The sequence below is a fragment of the Citrus sinensis genome, chromosome 2 (genome assembly GCF_022201045.2).
Source record: "Citrus sinensis cultivar Valencia sweet orange chromosome 2, DVS_A1.0, whole genome shotgun sequence".
In the NCBI taxonomy this organism is placed as follows: domain Eukaryota; kingdom Viridiplantae; phylum Streptophyta; class Magnoliopsida; order Sapindales; family Rutaceae; genus Citrus; species Citrus sinensis.
In genome coordinates, this window is record NC_068557.1 from 6,620,647 (window position 1) to 6,632,792 (window position 12,146).

A 12,146-nucleotide genomic window follows, 5' to 3' on the forward strand; every position below is an offset into this window, starting at 1 on the left:
GGTTAAAGTTCTTGACCTATTTACCCAATCAATGACTCGATTATATTTTCTATTTTAAAATAATTTGTAGGTTCTTATTATCAAAACTCAATTATTAGAGATGATTCTCTCTTTTGTTTTTATTTTTTGAAAAGATGAATGTAAACATAGTATTTTATTTATAAAATTTTATATACATTTAGAGCTTCAATAATGTAAATGTGTAAAATATTGTTAGATGTGTATATTTTATAATAGTGATATATAATATTATTTATATACATATAATTAAAACTTCAATAGTGTAAATGTGTAATATTTTGGTAAATATGTACATTTTAGAATATCGATAAATTATGTATGTATTTATGTATGTATGACAGTGTGTAAATATTTGATGTAAATTTTATTTAATATATAGGTATTAAGTAGACTATTGGGTAACCCGATTATTTTTCCATGTCGGGTTTGTGTCTTAATATTTTGACACGATTATTAAATGGGTCGGGTTTGGGTCGACCTAAATTTGACACGACACGAAGTTGATACGACACGAACATGACCCGATGACCCGTTGTGCCAACTCTACGTACTACCAATAGCAGCCCCCTACTAACTCATTTTACATAATTATACTCTAAAAAGGTAAAAGTATTCTAAATAAAAAATATTCTCTACTTTTATTGTGAATTTTCATAACAAAGTTGAATAATAAATCAAATTTTGGTTTGTAGGCTTATAACTCAATAGTGCTTATGAAAGAATGAGTTTGAGTCTTATAAAATTTATTCTATTTAAATAATAGTAGATTTCTCCCCACGTATTAATGGAGTAAATTTTCAAACTTGATATTTAGTAGACCTTTAGAATGTACTACAAGTATCTATATCGAAAATTTTAGCTAATTAGGTCTTTTTATAATGCCGTGATTGAAATCACAGCATCGATACCGTATTTAAACATTAAATTATGTAAATGAACGTAAGAAATGTAAATTTAAATAAAAAAATCAAAATTAATTTAAAATAAAATATAGATTCTGTAAATAGAACATAAGACTTATAAATGGAAGGTGAAATAAGAAAATTAATATATGAGTGGTAAATTAGTGTATTAATGGTAAACAAAGCAAAAACTTATGAATATAACATAGAAACCTGTAGATCAACAATAAGTTTAAAATAAAACATCAATTAAGTAAATAAAATGTAAGACTTGTAAATGAAATGTAAAACAAATAAGTTGATATATAAGTGGTAAATTAGAGTATTATTGGTAAACAAAACAAAAACTTATAAATATAACATAAAACTTATGAATCAACATTAAGTGTAAAATAAAAAATAAATTATATAAATAAAATATAGGAATTGTAAATGAAAGGTAAAACATGTAAATTAATATAAGAATTATTGAAAAAAAAAACTTAAAAATGTAAGATGAAACCTCATTATAATAATGATTACCTTATACATTTGCTGATTTTTTTCTTCTAAATTCAATAATGATAGTGGAGAAACTAATGTGCTATGAACAGACTAAACAACCTTAGATTCTGCCCTAAGATCACCAACCAACTAATCAAGATGCTGCAAGATTAATGACTGAAAAGCTACGACTAAGATGAACCTATGGAACTTGACAATTAACCAATTGGATTTAAGAATCAACAGAAGTAGATCAACCAAAGAACAAAGAAGCTTAACGTGGTTCAGCTAGATTTCTCTAGCTTACATCTACGGGAGGGCAAAACACAGCTTTATTGATTTCCCAAATCAAATTACAAAGTAATGCTTATTTTCGCTAAGAAAGATCAGAACTGACTATATATAAATCAGTTCCCTTCTCTCTCTTCAGCCCTCTCTGCACACCAATCTGTTGCTGCCACATCAGTTGCTCGATAACAGCTTCTAACGAACCTTGCAAGCTGAACACAAGCATGTGATACAAGCGTGCTTCACTTAAACTTAAACGACAAACTCACATGTCGTTTAGAAGAGTATTTTTTTTACTCTTCAAAACGTAAGGCTCTATGTCGTTGAGCTTAAGTGATTTCAGCTCTAAACGCAAAGTCTTTTACCGTTTTGGTTTTTTGGATTTGCTTTCACAAACAACAATTCTCCACCTTGAAACAAATCACCCCTGATTTTCCCCTCCATTTCCAGAATGAATTAATAGCAGCGAAGACCAACTATGTCCAAGCGAACTTTGAACTTAGCTATAGTGACTACTTTCATTAACATGTCAGCAGGGTTTCTGTCTGTATGTATCTTCACCATTCTGACCACACCCATGGAAACTACATTTCTGATGAAGTGCAGCTTGATGTCGATGTGCTTTGTTTTCTCATGGTGAGCTGGGTTTTTACTCAAGTAAATGGCACTTGAGCCATCACATAATACATCAACTGTCTTCTGACTTACTCCTAGCTCTGAAATCAAACCTTTCAACCATAAGGCTTCCTTTACTGCTTCAGTGGCTGCTGTATACTCAGCTTTTGTTGTTGATAACGCAACAACATGTTGAACGCTTGCCTTCCAGTTAATCAAGCAGCCATCCAACATGTACAAATACCATTTGAGAGACCTTCTTCTATTTAAGTCTCCTGCAAAGTCAGAATCAACAAATTCACATATCCCCTCAGACTTGCTCTCTAACCTTCCATAAACTAACCCATGGTTCAGGGTTCCACTTTGGTATCTCATCAACTATTTTACAGCGCTCCAATGTTCTTTTCCAGGAGATACCATATATCTGCTAACTACACTTAGAGCATAAGAGATATCAGGCCTAGTTAGAACCATAGCATACATCATGCTGCCAACTACATTAACAGAGGGGATCTTAGCCATCTCTAACTTTTCTTCTTCTGTCTTTGGACACTGCAAACTGGAGAGCTTAAAATGTGTTGCCATTGGAGTCATCACATGTTTACATGAGGTCATCCCAAAGGTTTCCAATACCCTCCTCAGATATTTGTCTTGAGAAAGGAACATAATGCCTTTGCTTTTGTCCCTCTTGATCTCCATGCCCAGTATCTTCTTTGTTGACCCTAAATCTTTCATGTCAAATTCAAAGTTCAGCAAATTCTTCAAAGCTTCAATTTCTTCTCTTGACTTACAGGCTACCAACATGTCATCTACATATAGTAACAAGTATATGTAGAAACTTGAACTTATTAGCTTGTAATATACATAGCAATCAAAACTGCATCTCAGGTATCCATATGACAACATGAATTCATCAAACCTGAGATACCATTGCCTTGGTGATTGCTTGAGCCCATACAATGATCTTTTTAGCAATCAAACATGGTTTGGTTTCTCAGAATCCACATAGCCCTCAAGTTGAGTCATAAGAATTTCTTCATGTAGGAATGCAGTCTTGACATCGAGTAGATCAAGCTCTAAGTTATAGACTGCAGTCAGTGCTAACAGTACCCTTATGGAGGCATGTCTGACCACAGGGGAGAATACCTCTTTAAAATCAACTTCTTCCCTTTAAGTATACCCCTTAGCCACAAGCCTGGCTTTTTACCTCCTAGGTTCACTTGCTATGAGGCCTTTTTTGACTCTGAAAACCCACTTGCAACCCACGGTCCTTTTGTTTCCAGGCTTCTCAACCAATATCCAAGTGTGATTCTTCTTAAGAGAGGTTATCTCATCATTCATAGCTTTCTGCCATTCTGATTTGTGTGAGCTTTGAACAGTTTCAGCATAACTCTTGGGCTCATCTACATCAATATCATGTGAAGCAACTAGTGACATATGCTATTAAATCAACATATCCATATCTTTGTGGTGGTCTGATTTGTCTTTTTTCTCTATCTTTTGTCAGCTAATAACCTTGTACTTAAGTCTGCCTTTGAGATTGTGGTTGAGGGCCACTGCATTCATCATGATCTTCACTATCTTGATCTGAATTCTCACCCCTCTCAAATTTCTTTGAATCAGGATGCTCCACCTCAATTTGAATGTTTTCTTGCACTTGAGGTTTCTGAGTTTTCAACCCAGCATCCTTTCTGACTTCCAAAACAACATTCTCATTAAATGCCACATCTCTGCTTATTATGCACCTTGGAGGTTTTAGATCAGTACACCATAGTTTGTATCCTTTAACTCCATTAAGATAGCCTATGAACTGACCTTTAAGAGCCCTAGGTGCTAACTTCTCTTGATTGACATGTGCATAAACAGAGCATCTAAACACTTTGAGATTGACATAGCTTGCTGGTTTTCCATGCCACATTTCAAATGGAGTCTTAAAGTCTAGAGCAGCAGAGGGACTCAAATTCACTAGATAGCTAGCTGTTAATAAGGTTTCTGCCCAGAGACTTTTTGGTAGCTGTGCTTGCACCAACATACACCCCACCTTATCCATCAGGGTCCTGTTAATCCTTTCTGCCAATCCATTTTGCTGAGGTATTAACCTCACTGTTTTGGTGCCTTGCTATCCCCTCATTTGCACAGTAGCTGTTAAATTGCTGATTGCAAAACTCAAGTTCATTATCTGTTATCAGTTTCTTAACCTTTTTTCCAGTTTGATTTTCAACTAAGGTTTTCCATTCTTTAAATTTGCTAAAGACTTGATCTTTGTGTTTCAGTACATAAACCCAAACCCTTTTTGAATAATCATCAATTATTGACAAAAAATAACTATTACCACCTAATGAGCTGGTCTGTGCTGGTCCCCAGAGATCAGAGTGTATGTAGTCTAGGATGCCAATAGATTTGCTAGTTGAGTGCTTGAAACTGTTTCTCATGGACTTCCCAAAGACACAATCTTCACAAAAATCTAACTCTTTTATCTTATCCTTCCCCAGAACTCCTTGTTTTTCAAGCTCTTTTAACCCCTTAACTCTTAGGTGCCACAGCCTAGTGCTTTCCCCACCAGTGCCAACAATCACATCTGTTATTCATGTAACTGCCTTACCATCTAGGACATATACTCTATTCCTTTTTGAACCTTTCATCACTATCTTAGAGCCCTTCATGATCAACAATCTACCAGATTCAAGCTTAATATTAAACCCATTCTGATCAATCAAACCTAGTGAGATTAAGTTCCTCTTTAAATCAGGAACATATCTGACCTCTCTAAGTTCCCAAATTTTCCCATCATGAAGCCTAAGACTCACATTTCCCATGCCTATGACTTTACATACAGCATTGTTACCCATAATTACTTTTTCCACATTTAAATCATGGTAATCAGAGAAGCAAATATTAAATGGGCACATATGAAAGGTGCAACCAGAATCTAGTATCCAGTTACCTCTCTGGAGATCCTCTGTAGCCACACATACACCAGCAGATTCATAACCTTCTTCCTCCATTGTAGCTACATCACCATTTGTTTCCTTGTTCTTGTTCTTCAGTTCTTAACAGTCATTCTTGAAGTGGCCTTCTTTGTGACAATGAAAGCACTTTCTGTTTTGTGATTAAGACTTATCTTGCTTTTGTTTCTTTTTCTTTCCATCATTCTTGTTAAACTTACTCTTAACTTATAATCCTTCAGCATGCATCATATTCCCATATAAGATTTGTGACACACTAGACATAGGTGCTCACCTTGTAGGGTGGAGAGATTAAAAGGGTTGTAAAGTCATATCATGAGTAGATTAATAACTGGTCATTGCTAGTGTATTTAAGGGTATGAGATTTTGAATATGCGACAGCTGAGGATGCAGATTAATTCTGCCCAGTGCTGCAGCACTTGCTGTAACAACCGGAGTTAACTTGATGAAAAACAGCAAGCCCATAAGAAAAGTTTGATCATTCAACTACCATAATCTCAATTGAATCTTAGACACATTTAATTTAGTTTATTTCATTACGATATTGTTTTACTTTATTCTCTCACAATCATCAATTACGATAGAACTCAATTTACGATTGTTAACTTCGGCCTTAAGTTGATTTGCACTATTGTGATTGCTGTAGCATTTCTAGTAACATCAATCCATGTGGAGGCGATCTTGAATATTCATCACTTTATTACTTGTTGTGTATACTTGCATATTGGCATTAGTAGCAATTGATTATAAAATTTATCAACAGATACTTAGGACTTAGTTTTACCTACAACAGATGTTAAAGTAATAGGAAGTAAGTGGGTTTTCATAATCAAACACAACTCAGATGGTACCATTTCTAGATACAAAGCAAGACTTATAGTTTAAGGATTCCATCAAACACATGGAGAAGATTATACCGAAACTTTCAGTCCAGTTGTGAAAGTATCAACAGTCAGAATAATATTAAGTTTAGCTGTTATGAATAAATGGATTCTTAGACAGGTTGATGTAAATAATGTCTTCTTAAATGACATTTTAGTTGAAGATGTATATATGGCACAACCTGAAGGGTTTACTGATTCTACCAAACCTAATCATGTCTGCAAACTCAAGAAGACCATTTATGGATTAAAACAGGCCCTTATAGCATGGTTTGACAGGTTCAAATATGTTATGGTATCTTAATGGAAGTTTCTCAACTATAGGTCTGATAGTTCACTCTTCTATAAGTGGGAAAATGGTCGCATTTTGTTTGTTTTAGTATATGTTGATGATATCATTATTACTGGTTCTAACTATCAGCTGGTGCAGCAAGTGATTCTTAATATGCAGAAAACCTTTGCTTTAAAAGACTTGGGAGAGCTGAATTACTTTTTTGGGATTGAAGTCTCCAAAACAACAAATGGATTTTATCTTTCTTAAGCAAAGTATATAGCTGATCTCTTAGCAAAGCATAATATGGCAGATTGTAGCCCAGTTCCCACTCCCATGTCCACATGACATCATCTCAAGAAAGGATCAGGTTCAACTATTTCAAATGCATCTCAATATAGAAGTATAATTGGAGTATTGTAGTATGTGACACTAACAAGGCCTGAGATAGCATTCTCTGTTAATAAACTCAGTCAATATATGTCTTTACCAACTGCAGAACATTGGGAAGCTTGTAAGAGACTTATGAGATATTTAAAGGGCTTTATTCATTTTGGTCTATATTTTTATCAGTATGGAACTTTACAAGTGAACTGTTTTAGTGACTCAGATTGGGCGTGCGACAAAGATGATAGAAAGTTTGTTGCTGGATATGCTGTTTACATTGGCTCAAACTTAGTCTCCTGGTGTTCTAAGAAGCAACCAGTGGTTTCAAGGTCCAGTACTGAAGCTGAGTATAGAGCCTTAGTCAGGCCACATCTGAAGTTATATGGATTCAAACGTTGCTTGGTGAACTCAATATTAAACTTACTGCAACACCTATAATGTGGTGTGATAATCAAGGTGCTATAGCATTGGCTTACAATCCAGTGTATCATGCTAAAACCAAGCATGTGGAACTGGACATTCATTTCATTAAGGAAAAAGTAGCAGCTAAGAAGATTGTTGCGCAATTTGTTCCCAGTGAAGATCAAACTACAGATATACTTACCAAGCCACTAACTTTTGATCAGTTTCATTACCTTCAAAGCAAGCTAAATGTTCACCCAGGACAGTTTAGCTGAGAGGGGATGTTACAGAGCATGGTTAAAAAATGAGGTTGCAAACATAAAATGATTTCCCTGCTGATGTGTAATAGTTACTTATCTGACTCAGCTTACTGTTAATGTGTTTGTTAGGCGTGTGTATTAGTTGTAACAAACTTGAGTGTAATTACCTTTGTATAAATACAAAGCTCATATCATAATTATGATTGAGTTAAGTTTATAAAAAATTCAAGATTCTTCTTAAGTGTTTCTTTTTCTCTTTCTCGTTAACTTTCTTGTTAACCAAACACACTATATTACAAAATCTTTCACAACCACACTCTGCTGACGCCCGATGCTTTCAGTTTCATCCCACTGATGCTTGTTCACTTTTGATCCAACCCCATCTTTTTTTTTCTATCTCTACTATTACTTTGGTTCATCAAGGTCAGTACTCACTACTCAGTAGCTTGCTTAATAATAATAATTATTGTATACAATTCTTTTTTCTTTTCTTTTTTTTGTAATAAGGGGTTTAGGATTATAAATAAGTTCTTTTGAGGTGTTAGATTGTGATGTTTTTTCAATTTAGGATATTATGGTATTATGAAATTGTTGTTTGTTGTAAAAACAAAAAGCAATTTTCTACTGTAAAATTATGAGTTTCTTGTAATGAGTTTTTGAAAATTTGTTAAGGACGCTTGGTAGTTGATATTTGTTATTATAAATGCTTGGATTTGAGATAGGATGAATTTTTTGTGGCTGCTGGCAAATATTTTTTTATTCAATTGTTCTACTCAAATTTAATCTGAACTAAAATTTTTATCCCAAATTATCAAACCGATATGATTCAAATTATGAAATTTGGTTCCATTTGGTTTGGGTCGCATTTTCAACCTGATTGGGTTCAATTCTCCAGCCCGATCGGGTTGTAACCCAAACTGAAATTCGAATAATCTAAAACGAAATTTGATTTACCCACCCTATCCATGACATGTCAAGCCCCACATGCGGGTTTAACTGGGTCTAGATTTTGACATGCAGGTCATGAAAATATGACACGATTTACGTCAACAAGTTTGTTTCCAATTTTAATGACATACTACATTCTGTAAAGAAATGAAATTGAGTAGAGAAATAGTAAGTTCAATGATAACTAATAGATTTTAACAAAATTATATATACAACAAGAATATGTTAAATAATTTTTTTTTAAATATAAGGACTAACTAGTTAATTAGCTAATATTGTGGAGACTAAATATGCATATATCCTTAGAAAAACCTATATTCTTTTGTATTAGAATTAGAAAATTACTATATTTCCTAGTTTGCTTAAAAATTATGCTACTAAATATATATATCCTTTTCTTACACTGATGAACTTTAACTATTTGAGTAACGATAGATATCCTAAAATTTTAATTTTAATTATATGCCAAATGATGTGCTTTGCAATGTATCATTTTTTTAAGTGGTTAATAGTTTTCAATAATTTATAAGTGAATTAATTGTGTTATTCTATTATCCAATTAATGAATATCACATTATTTAAGATAAAAGTTAACGCATCCATTCCCCTTAGATATCTTTCATCTATAGTATTTGTAGTATTTTTGCTCTAGTAGATCCTCTCTCATGTAATAAAAGTATGAAATCCTAGGTTACTAATCGGTGGAATACTAGTCAATCCAATAAAAATTATAGGACGTTGCATTATGACAGACCTTAATTTCATTTTTTTTTTTAAATCTTGATTCAAGGCTTCGTAAAAGTAGGTTTTAGGCTTGGGAAATTTACCCATTTTAGTATTTTACCCATTTAGGCTATGATAGTGAGGTTTTAAGCTTTGGTATAAATGTGGGCTTTTTCTAGTCTCTTGGGCCTTTTAGGTATTGGATTCAATTAACCAAGAAAACAATATACCTTTTGACACCCTTTTAAATTCTTTATAGATCCCACTCTTTAATTGAAATTACCGGGTAACTAAAAATAAATTATTATTTTTTGAATGAAAATTTAATTAAACAGGAGTGTTATAAGGATTTTTTTAGGGGTGTTAAATGCTCCACTCCTAAGAGAATTGGAATTACCCATTTTAAACAACTCGTCATTAACAAAATCTTCATTCATTCAATAATAAGCAGTCTAAAAACATTTCCGTCTTCCTGAGAAGAAAAGGGGGAAAAAGAAAAAAAAATCAATCAGCAAATTAAGCAAGGCACGACCCATATATGATAAAAGAAACGAGACAATAAAATAACTTTCACCACGCACAACACTTGAGCTTCCTATTAAGTTGATTACCAGCTTCCTAGTAGTTGACTACCAATAACATGTGTAATGTTGGGGAATTCAGTCAGAGTCTTCAAATTATTCATTAGCATTAATCCAACATTTCAACTACTCTTGTTGCTAAAAGTACCCCAAACACCTGGAATCCGATGTGGATTTCTTGCCACAGTCTTTACTTGCCCATATAATAATTAATGTTTAACCCCTTCAACCTTATAATAATGAAAATCAAATTTCTCTCCGATCGAAAGTTGAAAAATCTTCTTTCATCTAATTCCAGAATAAACATTGTCTAGTCAACGAAGTCTTTAAACAATAATACTAGAACCATAAATTATGTATACGAATTAATGTCAAGCAACACTAGTTGTTGCGTGCAAACATCCGATGGTTAGATAATTTACTATCGATTTTTATAAAATAATTTACACACGAGTTTCTGACATTAGTAATACAATTATCCCATTTTGAATTCACTTGCTTAGGAATGAATGTAAGTTGTCCCCATAATCTTAATTAAGTTTATCAGTTTTTATAACATTCAGAAGTACATGCTTGAATTTTCATTCTTACTTTGATCAATGTTAAACGTTCCAAAATTTATCTCAAAAATTTCTCCCAATGTTGTGGCCTAATTAATTAAACGATGATGAGACCTATTGATACCTGATTTTTTTCCCGTTTGGGTTGAATCAAGTGCAGCAGATGGATGTGTACCTAAACACGCAGTAACAAACAAAGAAAATAGTGAAATAGGGATGGAAAGAGTGGTTTTTGGTGATCCCACTTTGATGCATAAGTCAGTAAGGTGTTTTTCTGTTGAATTCAGAAAATTTTTAGTATGTTTTCATTCTCATACTATTTTTTGGCGTCTTATCCCTCTAAAAATACCTTAATTCCTTTTGTACTAAGTTTATTCTTTCTCATAAATATTTTGAAGCATCCAACATAAATTCTTCTAAATAACATCTTTATATTGCCCCAAGTATTGTGCCCATTTTACCCTTGTAATTGTCCATGTGACATTCATTTATTTGTCCAAAAATATCAGTTATTTGTCCATAGTTTTTTCCCCCTCCCTTCTGCTTGTTTCAATTCACATATATGATTGTACATTTTCTTAAAATTATCAAATACTAGCCAGTTTTATAAAACACATGTGTCAATAATATATTTGTCTTATTATTAATTCTATACTTACACAATCGAAAATATGTAGTTTCTATCACAAGCAATATGTCGTCAATTAAAATTTGTTATGTGGAAGTGTTGTTGATTTTATTTTGCATGATTAATGTGATAATTTTACCACTTATGTATAAATGACAAATCATATAATACATTATTTGTATAAAAACTATGTATTTGATTTATACATGCAGCATTACTTTCTAAATCACTTTCGACAGTCAATTTTATAAAAAAATATATAGTATCTTCTGCTATATATTTTCTAGAAGATTGAATTGACTCTTGGCATGTTATCTAATCTCTTTCTAAAGATTTCAATGCTGTAGAAGTTATATAACTTCTATTGGAGCATATTTAATCTCTCGTCCTTTAATTAGTACAAATTAAAGTACTATTTTTCATCTTCTCAAAGTTATAGGCAATGATCAAATACGGGCCAGACCTATACTAACTAACTAGTCTTTTAAGTGGATTTTTGGTAAGATCCAATTTGAACCATTCAGCGGTTCTTGTCATTGGATTAGGGTCAAATCCAATTAAAACAAATAAAATTTATATTTTAGGGGAGATTTGGTTGAGGGTCTAGATGTATTTTGGGCAAGAGGTATAATTGAGGTGATAATTTGGGAGGTGAACTGATATGGAGTGCTCAGCAGAGCTATTGAGAATTAATTTCGAGAGTTGACTTGAGAAACTTAAGAGAGCTCAAGGAATAGGTTTAGTGAATTTGAGGATATCTCTCGAGAACTTATATGAGGCTCATGGTATAACTCAGTTGAACTCATATAAGAAATACAATCTAGATATCAAGAACCATCGTAATAAGTAGAAGATAATCATACACAATATAGAACGTACGATATTTTATGTGGTGCGGCCTTTGGGCCTACATCCATGAGAGTAATCATCTCCAATATGATTTGCTTTACAATATCAATAAAATTTTATTAAAAGTTGTTTATAGTAGATAATAACATGAGGGAGATGTTAGTAATATGGAGATTAGAGAGTTTTCTAAGAGAAGAACAATGAAGGAGCTTATTTGAGAGACGAGGTGACCAAGATCTTCCATGGAGAAATAAAAATGAAGGGAGAACAAAATGAAGTAGCCTCTCAAGAAATTAGATCTGAAAAAAAGTGCTTAGTGTTGGATGGAGCAAAGGAGAGAGATAAAGCTTATTATCCTCTCAAAATTAAAAATATAGGCCT